This window comes from Somniosus microcephalus, chromosome 5 (assembly GCF_052327205.1).
Source record: "Somniosus microcephalus isolate GS21.2 chromosome 5, FLI_Smic_1.0, whole genome shotgun sequence".
Lineage (NCBI taxonomy): Eukaryota > Metazoa > Chordata > Chondrichthyes > Squaliformes > Somniosidae > Somniosus > Somniosus microcephalus.
Window position 1 is genome coordinate 272,582,159 of NC_140991.1, and position 23,803 is coordinate 272,605,961.

At 44.4% G+C, this 23,803-nt stretch overlaps 1 protein-coding gene across 2 annotated transcripts in view; it reads left to right on the forward strand.

The window, feature by feature from the left end:
• eepd1 (endonuclease/exonuclease/phosphatase family domain containing 1) overlaps positions 1–23,803 on the forward strand; it is a 166,400-nt gene that overhangs the window by 65,589 nt on the left and 77,008 nt on the right. The gene's annotated exons all lie outside the window — the stretch shown is intronic.

Sequence of the window (23,803 nt, forward strand, 5' to 3'; positions counted from 1 at the left end):
ATTTCCGCCACCCTTAGTGTGAAGAAGTGCTTCCTGACGTTACCCCTGAATGGCATAGCTCTAATTTTAAGGTTATGCCCCCCCCTGAACTCCTTGATGACCCCTTAATCTTCTATACTCAAGGAAATACAAGCCTAGTCAATGCAATCTGTCCGCGTAATTAAACCCTTTTAGCCCAGGCATCATTCTGGTGAATCTGTGCTGCACCCTCTCCAAGGCCAGTATATCCTTCCTGAGGTGCGGGGCCCAGAACTAAACGCATTGCACTAAATGGGGTCTAACCAGGTTCAGTTTTTTTTAATGTATTGGGTGGTTTGGGGGTTGCAGGCGAATGTTGCAGGTGGCCTGGTAGTATCGTGATCATGATATGAAACTCCTTTTTTAATGAGTCTAGGCGGATCTAGAAGTGGCTGCTTAAGCTCTTTACCTGTAGGGCTGAAGTGTGTTTCTGAAAACAAGTCTCCCTCTGGCAAGAAAATTCCTGACCTACCCAACGTTTGCTTCTTCCCCCTCTTTCCTCTTCCATTTTTCCTTTTTTTCCCTCTCTTCTTTCCTGGGCAGTTGGTTTGCCAGCTGCCCCACCTAAAAGGACGGTTTGTTGGTGGCGGGAAACCCTTGGGCAGAGAATAGGGTTCCTCCAGGAGTCTCCAGGAATTGAAGATTAATGTCCTGGACACTGCTGCGAGCAACCTGGGAGAAAAATCATAGGGGCATTAAAAAATATTGTGTTGTTTTTCATTTTCTTTGAATACTTCTGTTTATTAATTTTAAAAATATTGGCGATGGGGAAAAAAGGCTGTTTAACTGACAGTCAAAAGTCATCCAGTGGGGTGATGAAATGTCTCTTCGCTTTCCAAATGGCGTGGGTAGGCACTGCGCCGTGTGATGGATGTGCTGGGCGAACAGTGGCGGGAGTGTGGGGGCGGGGCAATTGGAGGCTGGAGGTCATGTGATGAAACTGCCAGGAATACAGTCAACCAGAGTTGGCAACCCATTTGAGAAAAGGCCGGAGCCTAAACTTGGGATGATTCGCGTGCATTAATTAAACTGCGCAATTTAATGAAACTCATTGGACAAATATTTTGGTTTTGAGAATCAATGATAAGAACTTATGAAAACCTCAAGGTATCAGTGTGTCTGTGTGTGTGTGTATAGGTTTTTTTGGGATGGGGTGGGAAGGGAGAAAGGGTTGTATTAGCATAACAAGTGTAGTTGTCACTTCTTGCTGCGCAGGTTGTAAAAACCTGTATTGAAGTGCAAATTATGCAACATATTTTATAATTCTCAATACTTGTATTGCACCTCCCCACACACCACAGTGAAAGCAGTACCATTTTGGCTACAAAGGTCAGTGTCCTTTTTAAGCAGGAAATGCCTAGTTCAGAAGGTTGATTGATCCTTGTGGGATCTGAACCTAGATCTTTCTGACCCTTAGTGCAATGCTCAACCGATTGAGAGTGGTGTTTAACCAGACTCTCACCTGGGGTTTGGTTTCCCAGACACTGGCACCCCACTGGTACTTGGTCTAAGTGGGCACATGAAGAATGGCCACTTTGGCAGCGTCAGCAGGTTATTTGACTACGGAGAGGAGTGGGTGTGGGGAGGAACATAGCTGCCAAGTCTGATGTTCACACTTGAACGTTTTTAACATGGATCATTGAATAGGCAACTGTGTCTCCATCAAATTCCCTTCCCCACCTGACTAACTTCAACACAGAGGGAATTAAGCTGCCCCTTCTTGATCTATACAGTCCCTTTTATATTGCACAAAACCTGTGCTCGTGTTGCTGTCTCCTGACCTGTTTTGTCTCGTGCACTGGAGACGACGCCAAAGTAAGCTTGCCGGCTTCTTTAAGGCAGCTGTTGGGAATAGCCGTTTATAAAAAAAAAAAAAAAAAAAAATCGTTGCTGCAAGATTACTTCGCAGTTGCCACCGGCTGCGTGAGAGCAGGAGCTTGATGGCACTTAACCCAATACAAAAAGCAGTTTATGACTCGATAGGCTGGGTAGTGCATTAAGGTACTGAGATATACAGGATGCATACAATGATTTAACCAGAAGTGGAAACTGTCTGGAGTTTAATCGCAAGTGTAATTTTACTTTTAGCAGCAGAAAGGTTCTCATTGTTGCAGTGTAATGGAGTTGCCAGACGATGATGTTTTTCCCAGCCCGTTTCACAATGTTGGCACTAAATCTGTTTAAAGTGAAGTATTTGCTGAGAGATCTTTCACAACAGGGAAACGTTGGCAGAACCCAGCGGTTCACGGCACAGCGCACACATCACATGCCTTGCACTAAATGCTGGACTGGTGTTTGGTGAACATAGCAGTTTGTTGTGCGGAGTGAAATCTGGAGCTCGTTAGTTTAATAAAGTGCAGCAAATGTGCATCGATCTTGACTCCCAAGCCAGCTCTTGCTGTTGACAACAATTTCTGTGGATATAGACAAAGCACGTAATGCAAAGATTTAAAAAACAGATCCTTCCATTCAGATTATCTGGTCATTATCTTGTTGCTGTTTGTGAGATCTTTCTGTGTGCAAATTGGTTGCCATATTTCCTACATTAGAACAGTGACTATACTTCCGAAGTACTTCATTGGGTATAAAGCGATTTGGGACATCCTGAGGTTGTGAAAGGCACTATATAAATGCAGGCTCTTTCTAACCCCTGTTCCATTTAAAAAGCATAATTATGACAGCATGCAGTTCCTGTTTCAGCAAATAGAAATAAAGCTGTTTATTCAAAATCTTCAGATCTTTTTGTCAGATAAAGTAACTTCAGAAAGAAACTGAGCAATAGGCAAGAGCTCAAGTTTTGTTGCTCTAATAGCTCTTGAGTTTCCATGTGCAGTCTTTTCTAGCATGCATGGAGAGGGATCGCATTGCCTCAACTCAGATTCACTTTCAGATTGTTCACAACCCAACAGGTTTCACAAAGTTATGTGGTGCAGATGCCAATTGATCACCTCATTCATGACCATGTATCCTCAACGTGCAGGGTAAATAGAATGAACAAATCAGAAGTGACTGGGTGGCTACCAACAGTACAGCATATGGCCCACAACATCAGTTGTACCGCTGAATTGAAAATTCACTGCCAAGCCATTACCGACGTGTCAGCTTGGCTCACTTCGTAGAATTCTCACCTCTGAGATTGGAAGGCTTGTGGGTTCGAGCCCCACTCCAGAACATGAGTACATAATCCAGTCTGACACTTAAAGTGCACTTTCTTGTTGTGACCAATCATCTCATTTTGGGGTATCATTGTTTGTTTATATTTTTACTTGATGCTTCCATAAAATTCCAAGTTAATAGCTGTCTGTTGGGTGGAATAGACCAGTGATGACCAGAGTATGGTTTCTCTGATGGAATGTTCTTGGATGGGCATTTTACAAATCATTTCCATCAAACTTTTATGTATGGTAAGTACATCTTTTGATGTATTCACCCTCTTTATTTGGGAACACTTTTATTCAGAAGCTCTGTTGATCCAACTGCTGGTTGGGGGACCAGTTTGCCCATTTTACATTATGCACTCAATGATCCAGAAACCAAAGTCTGATGCTCCAAAGTGGGAAACCAAACCGGTTTTGTTAAGTACGTTTCCTTTGTTAAACCGACAGCGTTTCAAGCTGCATGTCTTCTGCAGCTTAAAACCAAGGCATGTTGAGATCTGTGGTAAAAAAAATAAAAATAAAAAATTGAAATTGAAAATAAAATAACATCTGCCAGAGGCTGATTTGGTCTGTCATGGTGGGTGGCAGAAACTGTCGGGTTTATGCAAGTGAGATTTGCCACTGTCGTGGTCTGATCTAGCTCTTTGGTTTTCAGTGTGCAACACAGGATCCCAGTGTGAGGCCCCAGTTGATGCCCAAAGTTAAGGTTACAAATTTTATGTTGCATTTTATCCTGATTTATGAAGGGCCTGGAGAGAGTCTTCCCCAGCATTAATGAGTCTGATTTCACAATTTGAGAAGGGTTTCATTGTCAGTGCTTGTTTTCAAGACCAACCAAGAATGATAAGCCAACTGAATTAATTTAGATTACTATGAAGTCAGTGGGAAAGCTGCCTTTGGAGGATCTAATGACCATGTAAGGAAGCTGAACTTAATATGCTATTATTTTTCTCTGTTAAAATACACAGAAGATGTTATGTCTCTATCTCCACTAAGAAAGGGAGTAAATAAATTTGGGATCACATGATCTTATTCATTTAACTACTGCTCCCAATGGGTGGGAGGGGGCAACTAGCAGAGACTTTGAATGAAGAGGGAGCCTGACCCTGTTGCAAGTTGTGTGGCATGGGATCTCTCTGGCTTTGCTGGGACCAGAAATTACTGTTACTGTTGGAACTCAGCTAGTTACAACTTATAATACAGCGGCCACTGTGATGTGATGTATATGTGAATTTGATATTGTCCAATTTAATTGTATTGTCTCACTCAAATCTAAGTGTACATTCTTGCCTAATGTAGTTTAACTAAATGCATCATTTAAAGCTGCCCCCGCCCTTGCCAACACTAATGCAATTCTTTACATGGAGAAATGAATACCTGGATTTGTCTCGTGTTCAGATCCCTCCATGGCCTCCCCCCTCCCTATCTCTGTAACCTCCTCCAGCCCTACAATCCTCTCAAGAACTGTGTTCCTCCATCTTGCCTATCCCCCACTCCCTTCACCCCACCATCGGTAGCTGTGTCTTCAGCCGTCTAGGTCCTATAACCTGGAATTCCCTCCCTGAAGCGTTCTCACTCCTCATCTTAAGACCCTTCTTAAAACTTAACTCTTCGGCCAAGCTTCTAATCACCCGCCCTAATGCCTCCTTCTTTGGCTTGGTGTCAAATTTTTGTCTGATTACGCTCCTGTGAAGCGCTACGGGCTACTTTACTGCATTAAAGGCGCTATATAAATGAAAGTTGTGGTTTACTGCACATCATAATGAAGATTAAAACTCTGAAGTCATTCAAGAGGCACTTCAATCCTCTGGCAATTGTGGATTTCTGTGGAAGAATGGGTTGAAGGGCCTCCCTTGTCTGTACTGAAGATGTTAACTTTGAAGTGCAGTGGGGCAGAGTTGGTCTTCCATATGTTCTCAAACTTCTAGAGCACTAATCCGAAGTGTTTTGTTCTTTGGTCAGTGCCATTCATGAGCCAAGATTTGTGAAGTTACTGCCTTTTTTCATAGCTTTACCAAGTGGCAGCAGGTTCTTGATGTCGGGATCAGATTCCATTTGTTCATCTTTTTTTATTGCCAATGAAACCTTCAAGTTCATTTCTTGTGCCGCAGCTAGGCGGATTGCCAGAAAAGCATCATTACCGGCAAAGGCAAGGTCATACAAAATATTTAATGAGATAATGATCCCTCTCTTGAATAAAAACACTACAGAAAATGAGCTTGCTCTATAACTAGAGTTCCTCAGTTGTGCATGGACAAGGGAGGGGAAATAGGTGGTGTGGTGTAGAAGAAAATTCGGTTGCTTTGCGCCTCCAGCTGGGCCCTGGGTCGCGCTGCGCAAGCCCCCTCCCCTTTAAGAAGGGGAGGAAGGCCTGCAATACCGCGGCGCGACGTGCCGTGATATTGACTCGCAGTGCCCCAAGAAGGATGCGGGGTGCTTCTAGTAGTGCCCCGCTTCCCTCTTGGGGCGCAACCACTCAATTTCTGGCACTGGGGTGCTAATTTTTCCAGGGCGCTAAAAGTAGCGCAACATAAAGGATATTGAATGAATGGATTCCGGCCCAGCAATCCACAGCCAATTAAGGGACTCAACAATGATGACTTGCATTTATATGGTGCCTTTAATGTAATAAAACGTCCCAAGGCACTTCACAGGTGGATTATCAAACAAAAATTGGCACTGAGACACACGCACGCACGCGCGCACACACCAGTGACGCACAGCTGTGTCAAGGAGGTGGGTTTTATTCTTGCATCAGTTGCGCAGAAGTGAATACAACATTCAAATACAAAGTCGTTTAATTCTCCCCTCCTCTCTGAAGATGCTGACTCGTACTGGTGTGTAGTTCCACAGCAACTAACAGCCTGGTGCCTTGATCAAGAGCCCATTCCTTGTGGGAGCCTGGACAATACTTAGCAATGGGCGATTTGTCCATGAAGGAAATCACAGTGTTGCGTGTGTGAGACCTCTCTCCAGAACTGTGCCACAACTGTTTGTCCAGATGGGAAGGAATGGATGATTTTAATATTAATTGCTCTCTTGCTGGTTTGTGCACTTACTTGACTTTAATTCCAGATGATCTGCTGTTGGTACAGAAACAAATAGTTGCTGTTTTGTGACGGTGCGGCGAATGCACATGGGAACAGATTATGTAAAAGTGGCACTTGTTTATCACGGTAGGTTAATGTATTTATGGTATATAGCATGCAAATGAAATGTAAATAGATGATTACTGAACAGTCCATGGACTGCTGTTCCACCATATAGGTATTGCAACAGTCCAGAGTTCTCCAGTGACAAATGGCATTCTAATGCACTTTCCAAACCCGTGACCGCTACCACCTAGGAGGACAAGGGCAGCAAGTGAATGGGAAACACCATCACTTCAAAGTTCCTCTCACAACTCACATACCATCCCGATTTGGACATGTATCGCTGTTCCTTCAGCGTCACTCAATCAAAATCTCTACCCACAGCACTGTGGGAGCAGCTTCACCGCATGGACTTTAGCAGTTCAAGAAGTCGTCTGACCACTACCTTTCCCAGGGCAACTAGGGATGGGCAATAAATGCTGGCCTTGCCAGCGATACACAAATCCTGAGAATGAATCAAAAAAATAAGTTATTGGAAAACACAAAGTCAATGCTTTGTCCAGACTTGAGACCAGGTGCGAACAGCTCATTGAAACTTTTTGAGGACCGGACTGAAATCAGCAGAGCCTTTTAAATGGGTAAGTACTGATTGAGCAGCAACAACTTGTATTTATATAGTGCCTTTAACGTAGTAAAGCATCCCAAGGCACTACACAGGAATATTGTAAGACAAAAAAAATTTGACACCGAGCCACAAGGATAAATTAGGGCAGGTGACCAAAAAGTTGGTCAAAGGTAGGTTTTAAGGAGCGTCTTAAAGGAGGGCGGAGAGGTTTAGGCAGGGAATTCCAGAGCTTGGGGCCTAGGCAACAGAAGGCACGGCCAGCAATGGTTGAGTGGTCATAATCAGGGATGCTCAAGAGAATTAGAGGAGTGCAGATATCGCGGGGGCGGCGGGGGGGGGGGGGGTGCGGTGCGGGTTAGAGGGACTGAAGGAGATTACAGAGATGGGGAGGGGCGAGGTCATGGAGGGGTTTGAAAACAAAGATGAGAATTTTGAAATCGAGGCGTTGCTTAACCGGGAGCCAACGTAGGTCAGCGAGCACAGGGGAGATGGGCGAATGGGACTTGGTGCGAGTTAGGACACGGGCAGCTGAGTTTTGGATGACCCCCAGTTTACGTAGGGTGGAATGTGGGAGGCCAGCCAGGAGTACGTCGGAATAGTCAAGTCTAGAGGTAATAAAGGCATGGATGAGGGTTTCAGCAGCGGATAAGCTGAGGCAAGGGCGGAGACGGGTGATGTTACGAAGTTGGAAGTAGGCGGTCTTTGTTATGCTGCGGATATATGGTCGGAAGCTCATTTCAGGGTCAAATAGGACGCCAAGGTTGCGAACAGTGTGGTCCAGCCTCAGACAGATGTTAAGGAGAGGGATGGAGTCAGTGGCTAGGGAACGGAGCTTGTGGTGGGGACCGAAAACAATGGCTTTGGTCTCCCCAATATTTAATTGGAGAAATTTTTGCTCGTCCAGAACTGTGTGTCTGACAAGCAGCCTGACAAAATTAGAGACCGTGGAGGTGTCGAGAGAAGTGGTAGTGAGGTAGAGCTGGGTGTAGTCAGCGTACATGTGGAAACTGACGCTATGTTTTCGGATGATGTCGCCAAGGGGCAACATGTAGATGAGAAATAGGAGGGGGCCAAGGATAGATCCTTGGGGGACACCAGAGGTAATGATGCGGGAGCGGGAAGAGAAGCCGTTGCAGGTGATTCTCTGGCTACGATTAGATAGGTAAGAATGGAACCAGGTGAGTGCAGTCCCACCCAGCTGGATGACGGTGGAGAGGCGTTGGAGAAGGATGGAGTGGTCAACCGTGTCAAAGGCTGCAGACAAGTCAAGAAGGACGAGGAGGGATAGTTTACCTTTGTCACAGTCACAAAGGATGTCATTTGTGACTTTGATGCATGCCATTTTGGTACTGTGGCAAGGGCAGAAACCTGATTGGAGGGATTCAAACATGGAATTGTGGGAAAGATGGGCACAGATTTTGGAGGCGACAACACGTTCAAGGACTTTGGAGAGAAAAGGGAGGTTGGAGATGGGGCGGTAGTTTGCAAGGACGGAGGGATCAAGGGTTGGTTTTTTGAGGAGAGGGTTGATGTCGTCAGATTTGAGGGAGAGGGAGACAGTACCCGAGGAGAGAGAACCGTTAACAATATCAGCTAACATGGGAGCCAGAAAAGGAAGATGGGTGGTCAGCAGTTTGGTGGGAATAGGGTCGAGGGAGCAGGAGGTGGGTCTCATGGACTTGATGAGCGCAGAGAGGTCATAAGGGCAGATCGGTGAGAAACTGGAGAAAGGTGTGAATTCAGGGCTAGGGCAGGGGGGAAACCTTAGAGGAAGTGAAGTGGCTGAGGCAGCTGAACAGATGGTCTCAATCTTGGAGACAAAGAAGTCCATGAACTCCTCACACTTGTTATCAGAGGTGAGGGGGGAGGAGACAGGGGAGAGGGGTTTAAGAAGATTAACAGTAGAGAATAGGAGCCAGGGTTTATCTTTGCATTCCAGAATGATTCTGGAATAGTAAGCAATTTTGGCAGACGAGAGCAGGACCCGATAATGCTTTATGTGGTCCAGCCAGATCTGGCGCTGACTGGCTAAACCAGTTGTCCGCCATATCCGTTCAAGTGCGTCTCATGGACTTAAGGGGGCGAACTGCCAAAATGGTCAGCGTGCTTAATAAGTTAGAAGCATTGCCTTTATATATGACACCTATGGTAATGGAAAATGGTTAGCATGGACGATGTAAGTGATGGGGACTGTATTTGTGTGGTGTTACATCGGAGCGCGTGGGCCTATCTTCATTGCTGTTAAATTAGCATTTGGGCTTCGTCAGTTGATGAAAGAAATTCCATAGAAGCTGTGCTACATTATTTCAATGGGCTCAGCTTTCCTTCCCTCTCATGCAGACTTTCGAGGCCCATTGCTTGGGCTCGTGCCAGAAGAATGCTTTTTTTGTTCAGGCACTACAACTCCACGCTAGACACCAGAGTTTGAGAGTTCATGGCTGTTGCATCATTGATGTATATGTTGGAATTAGGACCTTGCATCATCAGACTTTGTTTTGGGTTTTTTTTATCCTCTAGCCGACCAGTTCATTATTTTATTGTTGGGTGGGTGGCCGTGCTTTTAATATTTTAGTTTTTTGGAGGAGGAGGAGAAGAGAGGAGAGATTTAGGTCCATAAGATACCATAAGTGGCTCCCCTCTGGGATAGAGTGCAAAAGTCACCTTCAACCATCACCTAGAAATAATAGAAAGGAAGATTTGCAATTACCAGATCACCTGTTTTAGGTGTTGGTTGAAGGATAAATATTGGCTAGGACACAGAGAACTCCCCTGCCCTTCTTTGAAATAGTGCCATGGGATCTTTTACGTCCACCTGAGAGGGCAGACGGAGCTTCGGTTTAACATCTCATTTGAACGATAGTACCTCTGACAGTGCAGCACTCCCTCAGTGCTGCACTGGGAGTGTCAACTTTGGTTATGCGTTCAAGTCTCTTGGAGTGGGACTTGAATCTTTGACTTCCTGAGGCGTGAATGCTACCACTGAGCCATGGTTGACACCTTGAGATCGGATCCAATTTTTTCAAATTGCAAAGGGGTCAACAGAGTGAATGCAGAGAATTTCACTCTGCAGGTCTAAGAGTGGATACTGAGAGAAACATTACAAGTTGAGGTCAAATATGAGGAGCAGCTGCATCACATACCGTATTTTCACTCATCCTTGCACAATTCTTGAGAATTATCTCAGATATTTTTGAATTAATTATTTAGCCTATTAAATAATAGAAGGAAGCACTCAGCGTGGGCAGTAACTTCGGCCAGGAGCCTAATGTGTGTGGCATTGACTTTCTGAATGGGATGACGCTGAATTCAAACCCCAGGGCTGTTGTTGCTCAGATGATGAGGAAAGCTGAACACAAGTGCTTCGTGTGATCTTATCACTTGCGCAGCACATTCTGCGGATCTGCTCAGACACCCAAGTTAGACTTGCTGGCCTTGTACTTGACAAGTGACTTCAATATTTGGTTAGCTATCACACCTGAATTGTTATCTTTTCCACAATGAAGTTTTAACATTTATTTTTGTGCTGGATAATGTGCAGTACATTTGTGTTCAGGCAGTTAAAAGGATGCCTCAGGAAAGATGGCACATGTGTGTGTCCACAACCACAGCAGCTCATCTGGCAGCTGTACTTTGTGCGGTGGGTATTTTGTATTGTAAGAGAAATAAACCCATCTATCCGATCTATCACGTAATGCATTAGCTTATTTTACATTAGTAAACCTGGAAACTTTTCAAGTATGAAGTCTTAACAGAAATGGCTTTCAATAATGAAAAGTATTGCTGAAGAAAAGTGGAGATTTATTTACATTCATTGTGTCTCTAACATAGGAACTGCTAGATGAAAACGACCATGATCCATCTAGTTTACCTTCTGCCACCCTGCTGCTTGCATGATGTAATGATAATGGAGTTGTTGACTAATCATAGCAATCAGTCTTTATATCAATTAGTCTACAACAGACCTAGACATGAGGTGAGGAAAACACCCGTTGTTGAGAGCTTTGGAAACCATATGTCCAAAGTCACCTGTTCCTCCCAAACATGCTACACTTACCACGTCATGTCTCAAATTAATTTCATACTGTATGCCAAAAAAAAAATTCTGAAAAATCTATCCAATTTGCATTTGAATGAATCATCATTAACTGCTCCCTTAGGAGCCTGTTCCATTGATTGACCACTTGCTCACTGAAATATTGTTTCCACAAATTCGTTTTGAGTTTACCCCCATTCACGCAGGGTGCGTCCTCTGGTTCTACTGCTCTGGACAAGGTGAAACAGCTTGGCATGGTCTACATTATTTGGTCCCGTTTAGAATCTTAAAAACAGCAATCACATCACCTCTCAAATCTCAACCTTCTCTCTTCCAGTGAGAACATGCCTCATAATCCAATCCCTCCATTCCCTCAATCCTTCTGGTAGCTCTCACTGCTACAGACGTTTCTTAATTCTCAAAGGATTTATCGCTCAATTCTTGGTGAGTAAATAACATATTGTTCACAACATTTTACTTGCTTACCAAAAGGTCAGTGAAATTTCTTAAGGACTTCCTGTTGCATGCATTTTAATCAGCAATGAAAGGCTATCCGACAAATTCTATTTACAGAAAGTAGATTCAACAAATACAGCGTCAACAGATTTGTTGACGTTTACACCATACAACTGCAGGAACGGTTTTGTTTTAAGCAATCAGATTGGATTTTTAAAAAGGGCAGCAGCTTTTATTTTATATAGGATGTTGGTTAATCCTGAAAAATGTATTTAATCCAGAGAGCTCTAACGCTAGATCGCTCTTTTTATTTAAAAAAAAAGGCTGAGTAAATATCAAGAACTTGACTAAAAGTTACAAGGATGATTGGTCATCAAGGATGGTAGAACATTGTATAGTTACAGTTGTGACTGTTCAGTGTATATCCTGTATTTTTAATTTAATAACCTTCGAAGCCCTGATTGGAGTTGATTTGATGAGTTTGAGTGCTCTTCCCTTGTTCCATACTTGTATGTTACATAAGAACATAAGAAATAGGAGCAGGAGTAGGCCAATCGGCCCCTCGAGCCTGCTCCACCATTCAATAAGATCATGGCTGATCTGATCCTAACCTCAAATCTTCTATCACTCTGCATCCACCCGAACCCATGTGATCTCCCGGGAGAGGCGAAAAACCAGATAAAGACCCAATGGCCAATTTGGGAGAAAAAAATCTGGGAAATTCCTCTCCGACCCATCTAGGCGATCGAAATTCTTCCAGGAGATCACTCTGTCCCTATATTTTCTACAGTACTTACCTTCTGTAAAGGCGATCTCCACCCCAGCCAGGAACAGGAATAAAACCATCTCCTGAAATCTAACACAGAATTAGAACACAGTAGGAGCAGAACCAGGCTACACGGCCCCTGGGCGCACTCCACTACCCACAGGGCCAGGACCATTCCGAACCTAGACTCATGTCCAATTTCCTGCCCGCTCCCCATAACCCTTAATTCCCTTTGCCTCTAGGAAACTATCTATTTCTGTTTTAAATTTATTTAATGATGTAACTTCCACAGCTTTCTGGGGCAGCAAATTCCACAAACCTACCACCATCTGAGTGAAGAAGTTTCTCCTCATCTCAGTTTTGAAAGAGCAGCCCCTTATTTTAAGATTATGCCCCCTAGTTCTAGTTTCACTCTTCATTGGGAACATCCTCACCGCATCCACCCGATCAAGCCCCTTCTGTTGAGTCTGTGTGTCCCAGTTATGTTTAGGATCAATCACTGGACACAGACAACAAGAATAACTTTTAACAGGTCTTTACTATTCGGAAGTCAGGGCTGAACTGCCCAGCAAATCCTTACACAACACTTATATACCGGTGTGGTCACCACCGGTATTACAGTATACAGCAGCCAAGAGAAAGTAGTACACCTCTTAAAGTAGTTCTCTTAAGGTGGAACAGGTTACATACACCACACCTTCACAATCTTATATGTTTCAATAAGATCGCCTCTCATTCTTCTGAACTCCAATGAGTAGAGTCCCAATCTACTCAACCTCTCCTCATATGACCACCCCCTCATCCCTGGGATTAACCGAGTGCACCTTCTTTGTACTGACTCGAGAGCAAGTATGTCTTTTCTTAAGTATGGACACCAAAACTGTATGCAGTATTCCAGGTGCGGTCTCACCAATACCTTGTACAACTGCAGCAATACCTCCCTGTTTTTATATTCCATCCCCCTAGCAATAAAAGCCAACATTCCATTGGCCTTCTTGATCACTTGCTGCACCTGCATACTAAGTTTTTGAGTTTCGTGCACCAGGACCCCCAGATCCCTTTGTACTACAGTACTTTCCAGTTTCTTGCCATTAAGATAATAACTTGCTCTATGATTTTTCCTGCCAAAGTGCATAACCTCACACTTTCCAGTATTGTATTCCATCTGCCAAATCTCTGCCTACTTACTTAGCCTGTCTATGTCCCTTTGCAGGTTTTTTATGTCCTCCTCACTCACTACTTTCCGTCCCATCTTTGTATCATCTGCAAACTTTGATATGTTACACTCGGTCCCCTCCTCCAAATCGTTAATATAGATTGTAAAGAGTTGGGGACCCAGCACTGACCCCTGCGGAACACCACTAGTTACTGGTTGCCAATCTGAGAACGAACCATTTATCCCAACTCTCTGCTTTCTGTTAGAGAGCCAATCCTCCACCCACGCCAGAATATTACCCCCAATCCCATGATTTTTTACCTTGAGCAATAATCTTTTGTGTGGCACCTTGTCAAATGCCTTTTGGAAGTCTAAATACACTACGTCCACTGGTTCCCCTTTATCCACCCTGTATGTTACTTCCTCAAAAAACTCCAGCAAATTTGTCAGACATGACTTCCCCTTCATGAAACCATGCTGAGTTTGTCCTATTAAATTATGTTTATCCAAATGTCCCATTACTGTCTCCTTAATAATGGACTCTAACATTCTACCAACCACAGATGTTAAGCTAACAGGTCTATAGTTTCCAGCCTTCTGCCTACTACCCTTTTTAAATAAGGGTGTTACATTAGCAGTTTTCCAATCTGCCGGGACCTTTGCTGAGTCCAGGGAGTTTTAGAAAATTATTGCCAATGCATCCACAATCCCTACCGCCACTTCCCTCAAGACCCTAGGATGTAAGCCATCAGGTCCAGGGGATTTATCTGCCTTGAGTCCCATTATTTTACCAAGTACCACTTCCTTAGTGATTTTAATCGTATTTAGTTCCTCCCCCCCCCCCCCCCCCCCTAGAGCCCCCTGTTTGTCCAGTGTTGGGATATTCTTAGTGTCCTCTACTGTAAAGACTGATACAAAATAATTGTTCAGCGTTTTTGCCATCTCCATGTTTCCCACCATTAATTTCCCGGTCTCATCCTCTAAGGGACCAAGATTTACTTTAGCCACCCTTTTTCTTTTTATATAACTATAGAAACTTTTACTGTCTGTTTTTATATTTTTTGCTAATTTACTTTCATAATCTATCTTCGCTTTCTTAATCAATCTTTTAGTTATTTTTTGCTGTCTTTTAAAGACTTCCCAATCTTCCATCCTCCCACTAGATTTGGCTACCTTATATGCCCTTGTTTTTAGTCGGATACTATCCTTAATTACTTTACTTAGCCACGGATGGCTATCTTTTCTTTTACACCTTTTTTTCCTCAGTGGAATATATTTTTTTTGGAAGTTGTAAAATAACTCCTTAAATGTACACCACTGATCATGTACCGTCTTACCCTTTAATCTATTTTCCCAGTCCACTCTACTCAATTCCGCTCTCATACCTTCATAGTCTCCTTTATTCAAGCTCAGCACGCTTGTTTGAGATCCAACCTTCTCACCCTCTAATTGAATATGGAATTCAACCATGTTATGGTCACTCATTCCAAGGGGATCCTTTACTTGGACATTTTTAATTAATCCTGTCTTATTACACAGGACCAAATCTAAGGTTGCTTGCCCCCTGGTCGGTTCAGTTACATACTGCTCAAGAAACCCATCCCTAATACACTCAATGAACTCATCCTCAAGGCTGCTCTGCCCAATTTGATTTGTCCAGTTAATATGATAATTGAAATCCCCCATAATTATAGCTGTTCCCTTATTACAAGCCTCAACTATTTCCTGATTAATACTCCGTCCAACAGAGTTGCAACTGTTCGGAGGCCTATAGACTACACCCACTAGTGTTTTTTTCCCCTTATTCCTTATCTCCACCCAAACTGTTTCACTATCCTGCTCCTTTGACCCAATATCATTTCTCTATTATAGTGATTCCTTCCTTTATTAACATAGCCACCCCACCTCCTCTCCCTTCCTGTCTGTCCTTCCTGATTGTTAAATAACCTGGTATGTTTAATTCCCAGTCATGGTCACCCTGCAGCCATGTTTCTGTAATGGCCACAAGATCATACCCATATGTCGTTATTTGTGCCGTTAACTCATTCATTATGTTACGAATGCTACGTACATTCAGATAAAGAACTTTCAAATATGTTTTGTAACACTTAGTTCCTGTTTTTTCCCTTTTTAGTACTTTACTTTTTACTCCATACCTTCTGTCCCTTCCTGACACGTTCTGTTTTTTAATTCCCCCACTGCTACCTAAGTCTATGACCTTCTCTGTTGTCATTTCTATTATTTGCTCCCGAGAAACCTCCCCCCCACTAATTAGTTTAAAGCCCTCTCTACAGCCCTAGTTATATGATTCGCCAGGACTCTAGTCCCAGCACTGGCCAAGTGGAGTCCGTCCCAACGGAACAGCTCCCTCCTGTCCCAGTACTGGTGCCAGTGTCCCAAGAAGCAAAACCCATTTCTCCCACACCAGTCTTTGAGCCACGCATTTAACTCTTTAATTTTATTTATCCTAGCCAAATTCGCTCGTGGCTCAGGTAATAACCCAGAGATTATTACCCTTGAGGTTCTGTTTTTTAATTTGACCCCTAGCTGCTCATACTCCTTTAACAGAACTGTCTTCCTTGTCCTATCTATGTCGTTTGTACCAACATGGACCACGACAACTGGATCCTCCCCCTCCCACTCCAAGTTTCTTTCCAGCCCAGAAGAGATGTCCTTAACCCTGGCAGCGGGCAGGCAACACAGCCTTCGGGACTCCCGCTCTTGACTGCAGAGAACCCTATCTATCCCCCTAATGATACTATCCCCTACCACTACAACATTTCTTTTTACTCCCTCCACTTGAATGGCCCCCTGTACCACGGTGCTGTGGCCAGGTTGCTTATCCTCCCTGCAGTCCCCGCTCCCGCCCTCACAGGGAGTAAGAACCTCGATCCTGCTGGACAAGAGCAAGGGCTGCGTCTCCTTCAACACTACATCCTGGATCCCTGTACCTTCCTCACTCGTAGTCACACCGTCCTGTCCCTGACCACGGACTACATCTGCAGTAATTAACTTCATAGGTGTGACCATCTCCTGAAACAGAGTCCAGGAACTTCTCCCCCTCCCTGATGTGTCGCAGTGTCTGAAGCTCGGTCTCAAGCTCCATAACATGGAACTTGAGTTCCTCTAGCAGCAAACACTTGTCCCAGATGTAATCACCGTGAGCCTCAATGGGGTTCACCGGCTCCCACATCTCTCAACAGTAACACATCACCTGCTGCATTCTATATAATTAATTAAATTTCTTATTATTAGTTATGAAGACCCTGCCCGGATATATATGATAATATCACACCACTATTCAATAGGACTTACCAACTTAAAGGTATAAAAGAGAAGAGAAGGAAGAAAACCAACCAACCAGCTGATCACCAACCTCCTCCTTGAATACTGTCTGGGGCCTATTTGGTTGACTCGTCTCGCTGCTCCGCTTCCGCAGTGCTGTCTAAGCCTGGGAGTGGGGGGAAAAACAGAGCAAAAAACACACCCTCACCTCCCACTTGCCCGAACTCTCCCACTTACCAAAACTCCAGCAGCACTCAATGCGCAAAGCACTCCGTGCACCACACTAGCCACGCCCCTTTTATACCCAGATTCTACTTCGGGTTTAAACTGCGCAATAATTTAATATACCCTTAAAAAATTAAACTTACTTCAAATAATTGACTTTTTAACACACTAAAATTCACAAAATACACTTACCAAAACTCCAGCAGCACTCAATGCACAAAGTTGTTGGTAGCTAATCTGCTGTAATTATATGCAAGTGGTTAGTCTTAATATTTTTCAATGGTATTAAGAGTCCCCACCAGTTACACCGTCCACACTTATCACTCACAGCCGCCTATATCGGGCGAATGGCGCTGGCCATTTACCGTTACCAGAGGCATCAATTACAAAGGCGCTGCTTAAACCGTATGAAGCGCGCTGACTATTTCTGGCAGCTCAAGCAGCTGTTCGCACCTCCGCTGTGCGATTACCTGCCTTAAGTCCCTCACCGCCTTCAGTCACACCGCCCCCCCCCCACCCGCTAGAACTCCTGCAATCGCTGCTTACAAAACCAGTGACAAAGGTGAAACCGTGGATTTGGCCCGTTTAACTCTTCCTCCTACAGGCGCTTTCCGTCCATCACAGTCAGTCTGACCACCTCTGAAACAGTTCCAGTGCTTTAATCTTGAACTTAAGTTGCAGAGGATGAACTGACGGTGAATTGTAAAATAATCAATATTGTCAGAGCCTTAAAACTGATGATTGTCGTTCATTACTGCAGGGTGAATAATGGCACTTGGACAGAGCGGGAAGCGGAGAGACCGTGGATGAAAATTCTCTCCTTTTAAAAAATTTTTATACACCGTCCACCACTTCCAGCAGGACAATTGTGTTGCCACCATTATGCCCGCCACAAGTGGTGGGGACTGTATTTGCTTGTCTTTTTCAAATCTGTGACTCTTATCTGGAACCTTCAGAGACAAGCCAGATAGTTTCTGTAAACTGCGAAAAAAAAGGAAAATGACTTGTATCTTGAGTTTAACACGGGAATTACTCTGGTGTGTTGCGGGGGGGGGGGCGGTGGTGTGGAGGTATTGTTGTGAGGATTAACTAAGCTTAACTACTGTAAAAATATGTGTAGAGCTACTGCTGCTAATTGCTTGTTCTTGTAGTTTAATTAACTACAGTTGAGCAGTTAAAGCCCAAAACCAAGTCTAGTACAGTGTTTTTCATATGAAGGCAAAGAGCACTAGATCTCATGGAGGCTTGGGGTAGAGCCAGTTGCTGAAATGGTCTCCGAAGGATTCCCTGTTAATTAGCTGGGCATGTTATGACTTTTACCTAGATATCAGGGCAAGTGAAAACACTCTCTCGGAAGCTGCAGCTCACCTCCAAGTATAGTCTGAAACACTGAAGACAAAAATATCTGGAGTGAAAGAACCCAAAAATATCGTGGCCAATTTTACCTAAATAACATCTTGCACTGTTGTCTTGCTTTTACTGGTATTTTAGCAATTTTCTGGCATAATTATCAACAGTGGCCGCCTTCTGTTATCTGGGCTGTAGGCACGGTACAGTGTGTACATACCAGGAGTAAACCACTAACAGGTGTAAGCAATTAAAGGTATCCACTGTTGAATTTAGAGGGTATAAATATGAAATGTTTCTTTGTCACTTTCTATCTTCATTTTGCACTGGTTCTTTCAGTTAGCTTTTTATTAATTGAGAGTTCTTTGAAGATTGTAAGCTCAGTGCAGGTATGTGGGTTAAAGTGCTGTATTTGGAGAAGTTCCCATGTGATCCTTGCACAGGCCAGTGCAAACTAGGGCTTCATTTCAGTAATCAATGTCGGGAAGATGCTGTTGGGAGTGTGATTTTGAACCTCTGCTAGAAGTACAGTTTGCCTTTGACACAGTTCTTTATTTGCTAAATCACAGATTTTTTTGTGAGCTTAAAAACCACAATGTCCGTCAGGCAACGCATTAGAGTATACAGTTATCGGGTAATTTACGCGCACAGCTTGCATGAGGCGTGTTTATTTTTGAACATCATCGCACAGTCTAGTTCTCAATTGTCTTCAATTTGTTCCCGTGTGAACACTGCTGTGTGAAAGATTCCTGCTGATCTTTTCTTGAACTGTATATCATGAAAGAAAGTCTTGCCTTTTTATAGTGCCTTTCGTCACCTCAGTATGTCCCAAAGTGTTTCACAGCCAATGAAATATTTTTGAAGTGTAGTCACTGTGTAATGTAGGAAACATGGCAGACAATTTGTGCACAGCAAGGTCCCATAAACAGCAATGAGATAATGGACAGATAATCTGTTTATTATATTCCATACATGCACCTAACCAGCTGACAGCCTAACAAGACACAAAAAACAGAAACCTTTTGCATTTGTTACAGCTTTTGAGGACCATCAGCTGAGCCCATGGCATGTGACTGCCTGTGAGCTGTTGGCATATTGCTGCTGTTGCACTTTTCTTTTTCTGTCAGCGCTTGTGCAGACTTTCACAGGACTGGGACTGCAGTTGTTCTCCCAAGCAACCATGTGCGTGGTCTGTGATCTCAGCGTCAACACAGATGTAGGAAACAGGAAGGTGCGCACGAGCCTTCAGAAGTGTTGGGGAATCCACTGGCGCGCACACTAACGCTCTAATGGTTTGCAGAGTGAAAATTAGCACTGAGTATTTCTAAAAGTGTTTGCTTGATATGTAGCACTAACCTGATGATGATCTGGTGGCAGTGCTCTTGATGGGTCAGAGGAGTGATTATTTTTAAGTTGAATTCTCAAAGTACATCCACACATCTTAAAGCTGTTATACATTTACATATATTTTATGAATACATTACATTTTGATTGGTGCTTACAGGAGGGATGCATTGATCTATCTATGTTTCGCAGCATGACTGTACTTGCACATGGAGCAATGTGAGTCCGTGTTGAAGCAACTTGTTTGGTCTTCGTTATGTGTTGTACATGGAATATATCTATGATGATAGATAGTTCAAGTTCATGTGTTACATTCCCCTTTTTATGACTTTTTCTTTTTTTAAATTCATTTTTGGAATGTGGGTGTCGTTGGCAAGGCTGACATTTATTGCCCTACTTACCTTCGCGGAGGCAAGTGTTGGTGGGACTTCTTCTTGAACTGCTGCAGTCCGTGTGGTGAAGGTGCTCCCGCAATGCTGTTCGGTTAGGAGTTCCAGGATTTTGGCCCAGCGACTATGAAGGAACATCGATACATGGCCACGTCAGGATACATGTCCAAGTCGGGAACTTGGCGGTGATGCTGTTCCCATGCATCTGCTGTCCGTGTCCTTCTAGGTGGTGGTTGTTGCGGGTTTGGGAGGTGCTGCCGAAGAAGCCTTAGTTAGATTCTGCAGTGCATCCTGCTCTTGTAGATAGTACACACTGCAGCTACGTTACAGCCAATGGTGGAGGGAGTGCATGATTAAGCTGGCGGAGGAAGAGTGAGAGCATTGCGGTCAGCTGTTGGGAGCCTTGTGTTTGGTTTCGTTTTGATGGTTGTCATAGCGTTTCTTTCAGTTGTGACATCAACTCTTAAGTTGATGGTCCAAACACTGCCACAGGTGGAAGTGAAAGTAGTTTTGCCTTTGGCCAAAGCAGTTTCTTAACTTGGCATTATCGTCTAACAGCCCTAAATCCTAAGGCATTTCCCCCCTTCCAGATGCAGGTGTAGTTTTTTTCAGATAGATTGTGGGGGTGGGGTAAGGGGAGGGAAAGAGACAGAAGGGATCTCCTGCAGGTACAGGAAAGCTGCCTCCTTATTTATTCTGATTAATTGACTGCCGGTGTTACTGTCATCAGTCCAGGTTCTAGAACATTCTGGTGTTTAGTAATTTAATTAGAACAGTTTTTTAAAAAAGGAACACGGTTCCTGGTTGATTCCCCTTCCAAATGAGAGGACGGCAATATCCTATTTGAATAGATTGAGAAGAGCGTTGGTGCGATGACACAGCCTTGCTTGACCCCGGTCATTACATGAATTGGGTCTGTGGTGGAACCGTTGGTCAGGATCACGGCTTGCATGTCGTCGTGAAGTAGGCGGAAGATGGTGACAAACTTTTGAGGGCAGCCGAATTTGAGGAGGACACTCCATAATCCCTCATGGTTGACAGTGTCGAAGGCCTTTGTGAGATCAAAGACCACCATGTACAATGGTTGGTGCTGTTCCCTGCATTTCTCTTGCAATTGGCGCGCGGTGAAGATCATGTCCATTGCGCCCCTTAGTGGGCGGAATCTGCATTGCGACTCTGGGAGGAGCTCTTCAGCCACTGGGAGAAGGCGATTGAGGAGGATTCTTGTGATGACTTTCCCTGTGGCAGATTACAGCGAAACTCCTCTGTAATTACCGCAATCGGACTTGTCACCTTTCTTGAAGATGGTCACAATTACGGCGTCTGAGATCACCTGGCATGCTCTCCTCCTTCCAGATAAGAGAAATTAGTTCATGAATTCGCGCCAGCCATGCTTTGGCGCCTTGGCAGGGATTCCATCTGCTCCTGAGGCCTTGTTGTTCTTCAGTTGTCGGATGGCCTTATCAACCTCATCGCACCAACGCTCATAGAGTCATAGAGTAATACAGCACGGATAGAGGCCCTTTGGCCCATCGTGTCCGCACCGGCCATCAAGCCCTGTCTAATCTAATCCCATATTCCAGCATTTGGTCCGTAGCCTTGTATGTTATGGCATTTCAAGTGCTCATCCAAATGCTTCTTAAATGTTGTGAGGGTTTCTGCCTCCACAACCCTTTCAGGCAGTGAGTTCCAGACTCCAACCACCCTCTGGGTGAAAAAGTTCTTTCTCAAATCCCCTCTAAACCTCCCGCCCTTTACCTTGAATCTATGCCCCCTAGTTATTGACCCCTCTACTAAGGGAAAAAGCTCCTCAGCATCCATCCTATCTATGCCCCTCATAATTTTGTACACCTCAATCATGTCCCCCCTCAGCCTCCTCTGCTCCAAGGAAAACAAACCCAATCTGCCCAGTCTCTCTTCATAGCTGAAGCGCTCCAGCCCTGGTAACATCCTGGTGAACCTCCTCTGCACCCTCTCTAACGCGATCACATCCTTCCTGTAGTGTGGCGACCAGAACTGCACACAGTATTCCAGCTGTGGCCTAACCAGTGTTTTATACAGCTCCATCATAACCTCCTTGCTCTTGCCTTCATTAGCCGAGGCATTGAATATAAGTATCCCATATGCCTTTTTTACCACCTTATCCACCTGTTCCGCCGCCTTCAGGGATCTGTGTACTTGCACACCCAGATCCCTCTGACCCTCCGTCTTGCCTAGGGTCTTTCCATTCATTGTGTATTCCCTTGCCTTGTTAGTCCCCCCAAATGCACCTCGCACTTTTCCGGGTTAAATTCCATTTGCCACTGTTCCGCCCATCTGACCAACCCATCTATATCCTCCTGCAGACTGAGGCTACCCTCCTCGCTATTCACCACCCTACCAATTTTTGTATCATCCGCGAACTTACTGATCATACCTTTTACATTCATATCCAAGTCATTAATGTAGACCACAAACGGCAAGGGACCCAGCACCGATCCCTGTGGTACCCCACTGGCCACAGGCTTCCAGTCACAAAAACAACCTTCGACCATCACCCTCTGCCTTCTGCCACTAAGCCAGTTTTGTATCCAATGTGCCAAGGCACCCTGGATTCCATGGGCTCTTACCTTCTTGACCAGTCTCCTGTGCGGGACTTTATCGAAGGCCTTACTGAAATCCATGTATACCACATCCACTGCGTTACCCTCATCCACACACCTAGTCACCCCCTCAAAAAATTCAATCAAATTAGTCAGACATGATCTTCCCTTGACAAAGCCATGTTGACTATCCCTGATTAATCCTTGCCTCTCCAAGTGGAGACAAATTTTGTCCCTCAGAATTTTTTCCAATAATTTTCTTACCACTGATGTTAGGCTCACTGGCCTGTAGTTCCCCGGTTTTTCCCTACTACCCTTCTCGAATAATGGTACTACATTAGCGGTTCTCCAGTCCTCTGGCACATCCCCTGTGGCCAGAGAGGTCCTGAATATGTGTGTTAGAGCCCCCGCAATCTCTTCCTTTGCCTCACACAGCAGCCTGGGATACATTTCATCCGGGCCTGGGGATTTATCCATTTTTTGGCCAGCTAAAACCGCCAATACCTCCTCCCTCTCGATGTTAATATGTTCGAGCATATCGCAGTCCCCCCGCCCTATTTCTATGTCTATATTGTCCTTCTCCATAGTGAAGACAGATGCAAAAAATTCATTTAGAACCCCTCCTACATCTTCCGGCTCCACACACACATTGCCACTTTTGTCCCTAATGGGCCCTATTTTTTTCCCCTGGTTATCCTCTTACCCTTAATATACTTATAAAACATCTTGGGATTTTCCTTTATTTTGCTCGCCAGTGTTATTTCATGGCCCCTCCTTGATCTCCTAATTTCTTTTTTAAGTATCCCCCTGCACTTTTTGTACTCCTCTAGGGCTTCCTCTGTCTTTAGCCTTTTGTATCTACCAAAAGCCCTCTTTTTCCTAATCCATTCTCGTATATCCCCTGACATCCAAGGTTCCCTGTGGTTTTTGGAACCACTCTTGACCTTTACGGGAACATGTTGCCATTGTATGATCTCAATCTCCCTTCTGAAAGCCTCCCATTGCTCCGATGTGGATTTTCCTACAAGTAGCTGATCCCAGTCCATTTTGGCCAGATCCTGCCTTATCCTATTAAAATCGGCCTTCCCCCAATTTAGAGCCTTTATTTCCGGCCCATCCCTGTCCTTTTCCATGACCACCTTAAATCTCACCATATTATGGTCACTGCCACCAAAGTGCTCACCTACTAGCACTTTTTCCACTTGGCCGGCCACATTCCCTAGAATTAGGTCCAGTACCGCCCCCTCTCTTGTAGGACTTTCTACATGCTGGCTCAAAAAGCTCTCCTGGATGCACTTTAAGAATTCTACACCCTCTGAGCCTTTCA